Source organism: Oryzias latipes, chromosome 4 (genome assembly GCF_002234675.1).
Source record: "Oryzias latipes chromosome 4, ASM223467v1".
Taxonomy (NCBI): domain Eukaryota; kingdom Metazoa; phylum Chordata; class Actinopteri; order Beloniformes; family Adrianichthyidae; genus Oryzias; species Oryzias latipes.
In genome coordinates, this window is record NC_019862.2 from 3,699,712 (window position 1) to 3,710,627 (window position 10,916).

At 41.1% G+C, this 10,916-nt stretch overlaps 1 long non-coding RNA gene across 1 annotated transcript; it reads right to left on the reverse strand.

Annotated features, from left to right (window-relative positions):
• Positions 1-378: 378 nt before the first annotated feature.
• Positions 379-1,561, reverse strand: LOC111947317. The gene is made up of 2 exons (XR_002873121.1): positions 1,175-1,561; positions 379-766 (listed from the first exon to the last, which is right to left on the reverse strand). It is a non-coding gene; the product is annotated as an uncharacterized LOC111947317 (long non-coding RNA).
• Positions 1,562-10,916: the final 9,355 nt, after the last annotated feature.

Consider the following 10,916-nt stretch of genomic DNA (forward strand, 5'->3'; position numbering starts at 1 on the left):
AATTAATAATCTAGTGTAAATTCATAGAGCGGGTTGAAAAAAAAGAAAAATCTGTACAATACATCTGCATCTCCCCCACTTTCCCCTTACTTACCCTTGTGTGTTTTGTACCTTTTTACTACAACTGGAAACCTGCAGCACTCCCGTAGAAAACATTTGCATGAACATTTTCGCCTTACAGGCTCATCGGGCGGTTTACCATTTAAAAAGTTTGTACGGACCACCTCCGTGGCTGCACAGGTTTTCCCATTTTTCATCCGCAGACAACCTGTATCCACCCTTAACCCTTTATAGGGCACTCATTGAAATACTCTAAAATTCAAAAATTCAACCTTAGAGTGTTATTGGAGAACATGACAAGACTTCATATCATTGGGGACATTTTTCAATTTTTTTTATTTTCATGTAGAAAATCAATGCCAATGAAGTTACCATATTTGGTCACTTGCCCGTGAGTGGGAAAACAAATTCCAATAAGTATACATATATATATACATATAAGAAAAACACATATTATGTATTTGAACATTTGAACATCACTTTTAGAACATAAACGTGATAATAACAAAAAGTGCTAATAACAAAAGTGTTGAATAGACCCTCACACAACTGTGTGTGAGGGTCTGGGAATGTCCTGGTTGTTGGTGGGTGGGGCGAAGTCGGGGTCTGACACATCATCATCTTGATCCTCATCAACATCACTAATGTCAGGGTGGACTGGCACAACAGCAGTCTCCCTCCTCTTGCCATAAAAAATTGATGGAAACTTAAAATTAAACACATGCAATAAAACAACTTTCATAACATCATAAACTGACAACAATCACTCTTTATAACTATTCATAAACTAAAAACAGTGTTTAAATTCTCCCTGAATCACTGTATAGTGATATAAAACATTTGGCAACATTAAAACATAATATTCTAAGTTGTATTTCTTTATTTGTAAAGAAAATGCACTAATATGGTTTGTTAGATGCATAGGGCATATGTCCAAAAACAGACATACCAAGTAAAATTTTGTTTTTAGTGAATAGGGCGTATGATCAAATATGGTGCCTGCATTTTTCATGCCGTATTTTCACTCATTTCAATAAATTCTCCGCAAACAACTTATATGTCAACACTTAAGACAAGTATTCAACAATAAAATGTATGAGTTTCATCAACTTACCATGGTTAGTTTTGACGATTCCTTTGAAAATGTCCAGTGAACTGAGCTGCAAAAGCAACTTTTTCTGATTTTGCAGAGAAAGGGAAATTTGATGTGACCCTGCTCTGTGCTGATTGGTCAAGTTGCACAATTGAGTAACCTATAATGTAGAATGATCTTTGCTGAGTCATGGGTAAAGATCCCATGACTCTTGAACTCACTGAGACGGGGGAAGGGCGTGATAAGTAACAGGTGTGGAAATTACCAAAAACAGTCACTTGCCCTATAAAGGGTTAAGGGCAGTTGTGACTACAGCTGTACTGATCGTGGGTAAAATATTGTTCTAACTCCTGTTGCTAAAACTCTGTCTTTAAAAGGATTTTAAGTCCTATAAAGATCAAAAACCTTTTCCAGGTTTTAGATCACAAGACACAATTAATCTAGCCACAGGGGTTGCAAGCCAGTTACCTCTGTGCCGGTCCCAAGCCCGGATAAATAGAGAGGGTTGCGTCAGGAAGGGCATCCGGCGTAAAAATTGCCAAAATAACCATGCGAATCATCCACAACACTTTAGACATACCGGATCGGTCGAGGCCCGGGTCAACAACGACCGCCACCGATGCTGTTAACCTACAGGGTGTCGGTGGAAATTTGACTACTGTTGGTGGAAGAAAGAGGGGAGGCAGAAGGGTCCGTGGCCAGAGAGAGAAGGGAAAAGGCAGGAACATAGGTTTGAGAATAGGGACTCTTAACGTTGGCACAATGACAGGGAAAGGCAGAGAGCTGGCAGACATGATGGAGAGAAGGAAGGTAGATGTACTGTGTGTGCAGGAGACAAGGTGGAAGGGCAGCAAGGCACGTAGTATTGGAGGAGGATACAAACTGTTCTATCATGGTGTTGATAGGAAGAGAAACGGGGTAGGAGTGATTCTGAAGGGGGAGTTTGTAAACGGGGTTCTAGAGGTGAAAAGAGTCTCAGACAGGATGATGAGCCTAAAGTTAGAAATTGAAGGGGTGATGGTGAATGTAGTCAGTGGGTATGCGCCACAGGTTGGCTGTGAGTTAGAAGTGAAGGAGAGATTCTGGAGTGAGTTGGATGAGGTCATAGAGAGTTTTCCCAGAGGAGAGAGAGTTGTTATTGGAGCAGACTTTAATGGGCATGTTGGTGAGGGCAACAGAGGTGATGAGGAGGTGATGGGCAGGTTTGGTGTGAAGGAAAGGAATCTGGAGGGACAGATGGTGGTGGACTTTGTGAAGAGGATGGAAATGGCTGTAGTCAACACTTACTTCCAGAAGAGAGAGGAACATAGAGTGACATACAGAAGTGGAGGTAGGAGTACTCAGGTGGACTACATCCTATGTAGACGAGGTCATTTGAGAGAGGTTAATGACTGCAAAGTGGTGGTAGGAGAGAGTGTAGCCAGACAGCACCGCATGGTGGTGTGTAAAATGACTCTGGAGGTCAGGAAGAAGAAGAGAGGGAAAACAGAAAAGAAGACCAAGTGGTGGAAGCTACAGAATGAAGAAACTTGTGAGGAATTTAGGCAGAAGTTGAGGCAGGTCCTGGGTGGTCAGGATGAGCTTCCAGAGGACTGGGAAACTACAGCAGAGATTATCAGGGAAACAGGTAGGAAGGTGCTAGGTGTGTCATCTGGAAAGAGGAAAGACGGTAAAGAGACTTGGTGGTGGAATGAGGAAGTACAGGAATGCGTCCAGAGGAAGAGGTTGGCTAAAAGGAAGTGGGATGTAGAAAGGACTGAGGAAGGTAGACAGGAGTACAAGGAAGCGCAGCGTAGAGTGAAGAGAGAGGTGGCAAAGGCCAAACAGAAAGCTTACGATGAGCTATATGACAGGTTAGACACAAAGGAAGGAGAGAAGGACTTGTACAGACTAGCCAGACAGAGAGACAGAGATGGGAAGGACGTGCAACAGATAAGGGTGATTAAGGACAGAGAGGGAAAGGTGCTAACAACCCAAGAGAGTGTACAGAAAAGATGGAAGGAGTATTTTGAGGAGCTGATGAACGAGGAAAATGACAGGGAAAGAAGGGAGGAAGATGTGGTTGTTGTGGAGCAGGAAGTAGCAGAGATTGGAAAGGATGAGGTTAGGAAGGCTCTGAAAAGGATGAAGAGCGGAAAGGCCGTCGGTCCTGATGACGTACCTGTGGAGGTATGGAAGTGCCTAGGAGAGACAGCAGTGGAATTTCTAACAAGGTTGTTCAATAGGATTTTAGAGAGTGAGAAGATGCCTGAGGAATGGAGGAGAAGCGTTCTGGTCCCGATCTTTAAGAACAAGGGTGACATGCAGAACTGCAGCAACTATAGAGGAATAAAGTTGATGAGCCACACAATGAAGCTGTGGGAAAGAGTAGTGGAAGCCAGGCTTAGGAAGAAGGTGGAGATTTGTGAGCAGCAGTATGGTTTCATGCCCCGTAAGAGCACCACTGATGCCATTTTTGCTTTGAGAATGTTGATGGAAAAGTACAGAGAAGGTCAGAAGGAGCTGCATTGTGTGTTCGTAGATTTAGAGAAGGCGTATGACAGGGTGCCGAGGGAGGAGCTGTGGTACTGTATGAGGTCGTCTGGAGTGGCAGAGAAGTATGTCAGAGTAGTTCAGGACATGTATGAGAGAAGTATGACAGTGGTGAGATGTGCTGTAGGTCAGACAGAGGAGTTCAAGGTGGAGGTGGGACTACACCAAGGATCAGCTTTGAGTCCTTTTTTGTTTGCTATGCTGATGGACAGGCTGACAGACGAGGTAAGACAGGAATCTCCCTGGACAATGATGTTTGCGGATGACATTGTAATTTGCAGTGAGAGTAGAGAGCAGGTGGAGGAACAGCTAGAGAGGTGGAGGTTTGCTCTGGAAAGAAGAGGTATGAAGGTCAGTCGTAGTAAGAGAGAATACATGTGTCTGAACGAGAGGGATCAAGGTAGAAGCGTTAGGTTACAGGGGACTGAGGTGAAGAAGGTGCAGGAGTTTAAGTACTTGGGGTCAACAGTTCAGTGTGATGGGGATTGTGGAAAAGAGGTGAAGAGGCGAGTGCAGGCAGGTTGGAGCGGTTGGAGGAAAGTGTCAGGAGTGTTGTGTGACAGAAGAGTGCCAGCAAGACTCAAAGGAAAGGTGTACAAGACAGTGGTGAGACCAGCTCTGCTCTATGGGTTAGAGACGGTAGCAGTGAGACAGAGACAAGAGGCTGAGATGGAGGTAGCAGAGATGAAGATGTTGAGGTTCTCCTTAGGAGTGACCAGGTTAGACAGGATAAGGAACGAGTACATCAGAGGGACGGCCCATGTTGCCTGTGTTAGCGACAAAGTCAGAGAAGCCAGACTGAGATGGTTTGGACATGTTCAGAGGAGGGATAGTGGATATATTGGTAGAAGGATGTTGGAGATGGAGCTGCCTGGCCGGAGGGCAAGAGGACGGCCAAAGAGGAGATATATGGATGTCTTAACAGAGGACATGAAGTTGGCTAACGTTAGGGTAGAAGATGTTCATGATAGAGTGAGGTGGAAAAGGATGATTCGCTGTGGCGACCCCTGATGGGAAAAGCCGAAAGAGAAAGAAGAGATCACAAGACACAATTCTAACCTTTACATTCCATTGTAAACAAAATTACACAACAAAAAGAGACAAATGACCTCCTCACATTAATACACTTTAACAGAAAGGAAATTCTGCTCTTTTCTTGCTGTTTTTTTCTCCCAAAACAGAAGAACCTTCAATCCTGTTCAGCCTTTTGTTCAACCAACTATCATTTAATGGCGAATAAACTGTTTAACTGAGAATGCATACACAGCTATGGCCACAAACACCATGGAAAGAAATCAAAGACCAGCTTGAATTTAGGCAAGAGAACCAAATGCAGATGTTTCCCAGAGCAAGAGAGTCTGCCTGGGTACATGGCTGGGTGTGTTTGCTGGTGGAGGAGCAGAGGCTGGCTGTGAGGCTGGAACGGAGGCTTGAGGAGAGCCCAGTGGTATTCCTGTACTCTCACAGCTTTTCCTCCCCTTTAGGACATCTTGCTTTTTTCAGACTAGACATAATACTTTCACAGAGACAAATACAGAACTACAGTATAATAATAATGAAATCTCTTTATTTAATTTAGGTTTGAGGATGAAACCTGATTTTGACAGAGAACTCGGAAAAAACAAAAGAAAAGAAGTTTCTCTCAGATTCCGTCCTGATCTGAAACCGACTGCTTTGTTGCTAGAGTAGCTCTTCAGGGAGTCTAAACCTGTCATTCAGGAGTGTTGCAGTCAGCCAGAGCATCAAATCAACCACAACCACATCAATAAACCAGAAACAAGTGAAACTGAGTTAAACATCTGCTCAATATGTGCGAACATAAACAAAAATTCAGAGCTGCACTGACTGTCAGAAAGAATGAAATCTTAGGCTCAGTTCTGCGCTCTCCTTCACCCTGTCATACTGCTCTGTCACACTTGAATGTTTTTGGAGAAAATTCTTGTTTTTTTTTTTTTTTTTTCATTTTGTAAACACAGATTCCAGAACTGTTTAATGTCTTTATTGATTTTCATACTTGGTAAAAAAAAGTTCTGTACAGCAAGATAACATAAAACAAGCAAATTATTTTAAAGATGGGGTGACATCCTCCACCCCACTCCCCAGCCCCCCAACCTTAGAAGTACCGGTTCAGCACCAACACCTATAAAATCCAAATCCATCACTGCCCTGACCTCACTGTAAAGGATCATATTCATGATTTCCTAATTTTTCTTTGTGAAAAAAAAAAGTTCAGTTATTCATTTGTATCAATATAAACAAACACACACAAAGGAAGTATACAGCAATGTAGATGTTTTGTAGACTCCTTTATTTTGCTAACATGTTTATTCACATGCTTTCTGTAAAATGCCATACTTCATTTTTTTTCTTTTTCTCTTTTTAAACTTGTTCTGTCCAACAGCTGAGCAAACAGATTAGAGCTGAAGGCCATTTGTGTTGGACAGGTTTTACTAACACAAAAAGAGGTTATATAACTTTGAGAAACCAGATTGTAAATTAGTATAAACCCCTTTTTGTTGTATTATTTTTTATTTATTTGTCACATTTAGTGTGTGTGGGGAGGGAGAGGGGAAGAATTCGAGAGGGGGGGGGTGGAAGAGAGTAAAGGGAAGAGAGATGAGAAAGTGGGGGATACAAGCGCTGATTTGAATGACTTATTTTAAGCTGTAACAATTATACCAGATCTGCTGGAAAGACAAATATTACATCAAAGGTGAAAATCTGACACGAAGATGAGCGGAAAACATCTGTCCATCATACTTCAAATTCAGCTGATACTTTTGCATCCAATAGATGACCTCCTAGAAAAAATTCTGAAGCATTGCACTGGAGTGAACCAATAGGATGAAAGGCTTTAATGCTTCATGAAGCTTCATCTCCCCATCACTACAGAAAATCATCCAAGGGCCTAAGATCCAAAGTCACTTAAATACATTTTCACCAGAGAGGCCATAAATGCAACGCACAAAACCACAGCAGCAAAGTTTTGGAAAGGAAAAACAGGGAACTCCCACTCTGGCTGTAGATGCAAAAGCGACTTTATGGCACCGAGCAGCAGAGCAGCACCTGCTAATTAGGCTACAACAGGTGAGATGAATCAGCTCAACTACCTGGCAAACCTGCCTTCTGCCAGAGGAAGGGGCGTCTCATGACACATGGACCCAGATATCCATTTCTGTAACTAAGTTAATGACAACTGCAAATACTTTTCTGAGGTTGAAATTAATTCTCAAACTGATTCAGCCGTTAATCTACAAGAAACTGTCAAATATTCACTTTAACATTAGAAGCAGTCACACTAATTTCCATTAACTGAAGGATCATCTTAATAGGATGACGAGCAGGTTTGAGGTAATAGCACTCTCTGAAACATGGTTCAATAGATATAAAGCCGAAGACTTCTACTAAATTAATATTTATACCAAACAAATTGTGAAGGATTTTGGAATGTGTATCTGTTAAAAGTGATATGTGGGAAAGCAGAAACATCCTTGCTGGATTTTTGTTGTTAATAAAATTCTTCTCTTGTCTTATTTTGCTATTCTACATTTGTTTTCACTTGTCAAAAATAAATATTTGTCTTTGACTTTTTTAATTCAAATAATTGCAGACATCTTATTTTTAGACACACTTTTTCCAGTTATTACACAGCCAAGCAGAATTACCGTTGTTTGACACAACGGTAATCGCCATACTGATGGATAATATTATCACTGATAACTTGGAAGTAGTTGCCCAAAGTGGCTTACAGCGCATTCCAAATTATTATGCAAATTCTATTTAAAAGCCAAATAGATTAAATTCTTTGCTTTTTAATCAAACTCATGGATGATATTGTGTCTGAAAGTCCTTGATAGCCTTATTACCTCCATGTACAATAAACAGGTCTGCACAGCTGCATTAATAGATCTGGCCAAAGCATTTGGCTCAGTAAAACCACCTAGTCCTCTTGCAGAGGCTTTCCAGCATTGGCCTGGCTAGACGTTGCATAAAATGGTTTACCAGCTATCTCAATAACCATGCATAAGGAGTGACGTCAGAAAACTTTATGTCAGACCCTTTTATCATCTCGCAGAGTGTGGCTCAAGGTTCCATCTTGGCCTGACCTTGTTCTCCATATACAGAAATGATGTGGCTGAAGCTATTGGGGCTTCTCAGATAAATTTTTACGCTGATGATGCCATAATTTACTCATGCGGCCCTTCACTTCACTTCACGGCACGTGTCAAAGTCAACTCCCATGGACCACATGCGGCCCGCCATATAATTTTATCCGACCCGCGAGATCATTTTATATTACTATTATTAATGGCCCAGCGAAATGTTGTGCTGATAATATATCAAGCTGATAATGTATACAGATCCCATAACATAGCTCAACACCTCCGCTAGCCCTGAGGATGCCAAAGAGAAAGTCAATTCTGAATACACAGTATGTAAAAAAAAACTGATTGGAGACAGAGTAAATGTTTATTGAGATTACAGTGTGTCTCATTTATGGAGCGAATGTTGCTGTAATCAAAGAATATAATCTAAGACGGAACTATAAGACAAACATCAAATACGCACTTTGCTTAGAAGTTGAGCACTATGAGTTTGACCGGCGCTTTGGTAACTTTGGTAACAAAAAAAGGAATTTTGAGGTCTTTCGTAACCAATTTACCGTCGATGTGGAAACTGCACCTGTGCAGATTCAAATGGAGCTGATTAAGCTGCAGTGTTTTGGTACACTGAAGGCAAAGTACGACACTAATTCCATTCAATTTTATTTAAATAGCCCAATATTTACAACAATAGTCATCTCAATGAGCTTCATACCGGTAACTGTGTAATAAACATGAATCATAGAGAACATAAAGTCATAGAATTCAATAGGTAATGGACTAAACTAAACAAAACAGACTAAACAAAACTGGGCATCCCTGACCTTAGACCCTCCTTCACGGTAAGGAAAAACTCATAAAAAAAGCTCAGGGGTGTCCACATGAAGGAGGGATCATCCCTCAGGACAAACAGGCAATGTTTCAGAACTCTAAGAGAAGAATTAGCTTATCTAACTCTACAACTACATGTTTGAATAGTCCAGCAGATGGGCCTCATCCAGATAAGTAGGGGGGATGGCTGGGGGCGTGAGACAAGCCAGAAGTAGGGTACACAACCAAGTGCAGGAGCAGGAGCAGAGACGAGGTACATGGTCAGGTACAGGAGCACAGACGAGCCAGACACTAGCCATTGACAACAAAGGATTCTGATTCTGAGTTATACTACAATGAGCCCTGTACAGGCCCTTGATAAATGCATTATGGGCATTAATGACTGGATGGACCACAACTTATTTCAGTTAAACAAAAATAAAACTTAGGTTATTGTCTTTTGGGGCTTAGAAAGGGGTGGAGGTTGCTACAGAGCTACAGAGTTCATCTAAAAACCATCAACCAGGCCAGAAACTTTGATGTAGTCGTGGACACATACCTTCATTTCGATTAACATGTTAAAGCAATCACAAAATCTGCTTACTATCAGCTTATTTCAGTGTTTCATATTTCAATGATTAAGCATCTGATGTCTTGTCAGGACCTGGAGAAACTGGTTCATCTTTAGTCAACTGTAACAGTGTTTTTACAGGACGACCAAAAAATTCACTCAGGAAACTACAGCTCATTCAGAACTCCGCTGCTCAGAGTCTCACAAGGACCAAAACAATAGACCACAGCAGTCCAGGTATGAGGTCTTTCCACTGGCTAGCTGTGTGCCAGTTGATAGACTTTAGAGATCTGTTACTGGTTTACAACTTTTTAAATCGTTTAGCATACTTACCCAGTATGTACCAGCCAGACCTCTCTGCTCATCTGGATCCGGTCTTTTGTCAGTTCCTATTGCCAAAACCACACATGGAGAAGCTGCATTCCGCTTCTATGCTCTATATGTCTAGGAAAGAATTCCACAAAGCCTTAGATCAGCTGAAGCTCTGTTTATTTAAATCCAGATAAAGACCGATTTGTTCTCAGCTACATTTGATTAGTATGTATCCAAAAGTTTACATCTGCACAGGTACTTTAAGGTGACTTTAAATTCAGTTCTTTTTTACTTTCTTTTTATTTTACTGATCACGCCTTTAATGTTTCTTTTAAATGTTTTATACAGTGTTTGCTGTAAAGTACATAGAATCTGCTATACAAATAAATATGCCTTGCCTGGTCTAAAGGACAACTAATGGAGGTTCCCGGGACCTCTCAAAATCCAGGGGACAGTAGCTGACATAAAGGTAGTCTGCCAGTAATACAAAGAGTTATCATCAAGGAGGCTTTTAGAGGAAGCAGCCATTGGGTCAGCTTTGACCAGAGACATGCTCTAGTGGACCACACAGATGAGCTGTGGTTACTTCAATTGGTTCCAGAGAACGAGTGAAAGGCAGATGTTCTGCACTTATGTTAGCTTTAGCTCTAAGGACGATAGGAGCTGGAGGACCACAACTGTAAAGAAAACATGAATTAATCACAATAATTTTAGCTGCCAGAAACCTTAAACTGTTAGTTATTCCTGCAGTTTGTCTTAAAGAAGGTAACGGTTTGCCAAACATCTTCTGGCCTACAATCTTTCCTTTTTTTAGAGACACATGTAACAATGAGTTTTGATTTCAAATACAAACCTCAAGTAAAACCTTCTCTTACTATGGCTTTTTGGCTGTTTGGCAAAAACAATGTTCATTTACACAATCATTTTCTAACTTGTTTAAATTCCTTAAATAAGCCTACAAGAAGTTGCTCTCAAAATAAACATCTTAATGTCTCTTGACATCAGCAACTCTTCAATAAATAGCTGAGCACGAACAGCCAGTTTTCATATATCGCTTTGTACCTTTGTAATCTAACCTCGAAATTTAGGACTAATGTTTTGCTACAGATTTAAAATAAAAGTGGGTGGGGTGTCTTTATGCTTAGGGTGACATTAATTAAAGTAATCCATTTATAAAGAGATGATGTCAATGCCACAAACTCCTCCTTTGTTACCACTCTTAGTGTTTCTCACTCATGGAGTCTGGCAAATCAATTTGCATCTGCAAGATTAAGGAATTTATGTGCGCAATCAGATAATAAGCAGCAGAGCCAGAAAAGCTGAGCTTTGAGTGAAGATGACAGCTAGAACTAAAGAAAATCTCATCACACGCTTTCTACTCTCACCTGCAAGTAAATTAGAAACAGAAACCAGCAGACGAACTGTGGAGGAATCT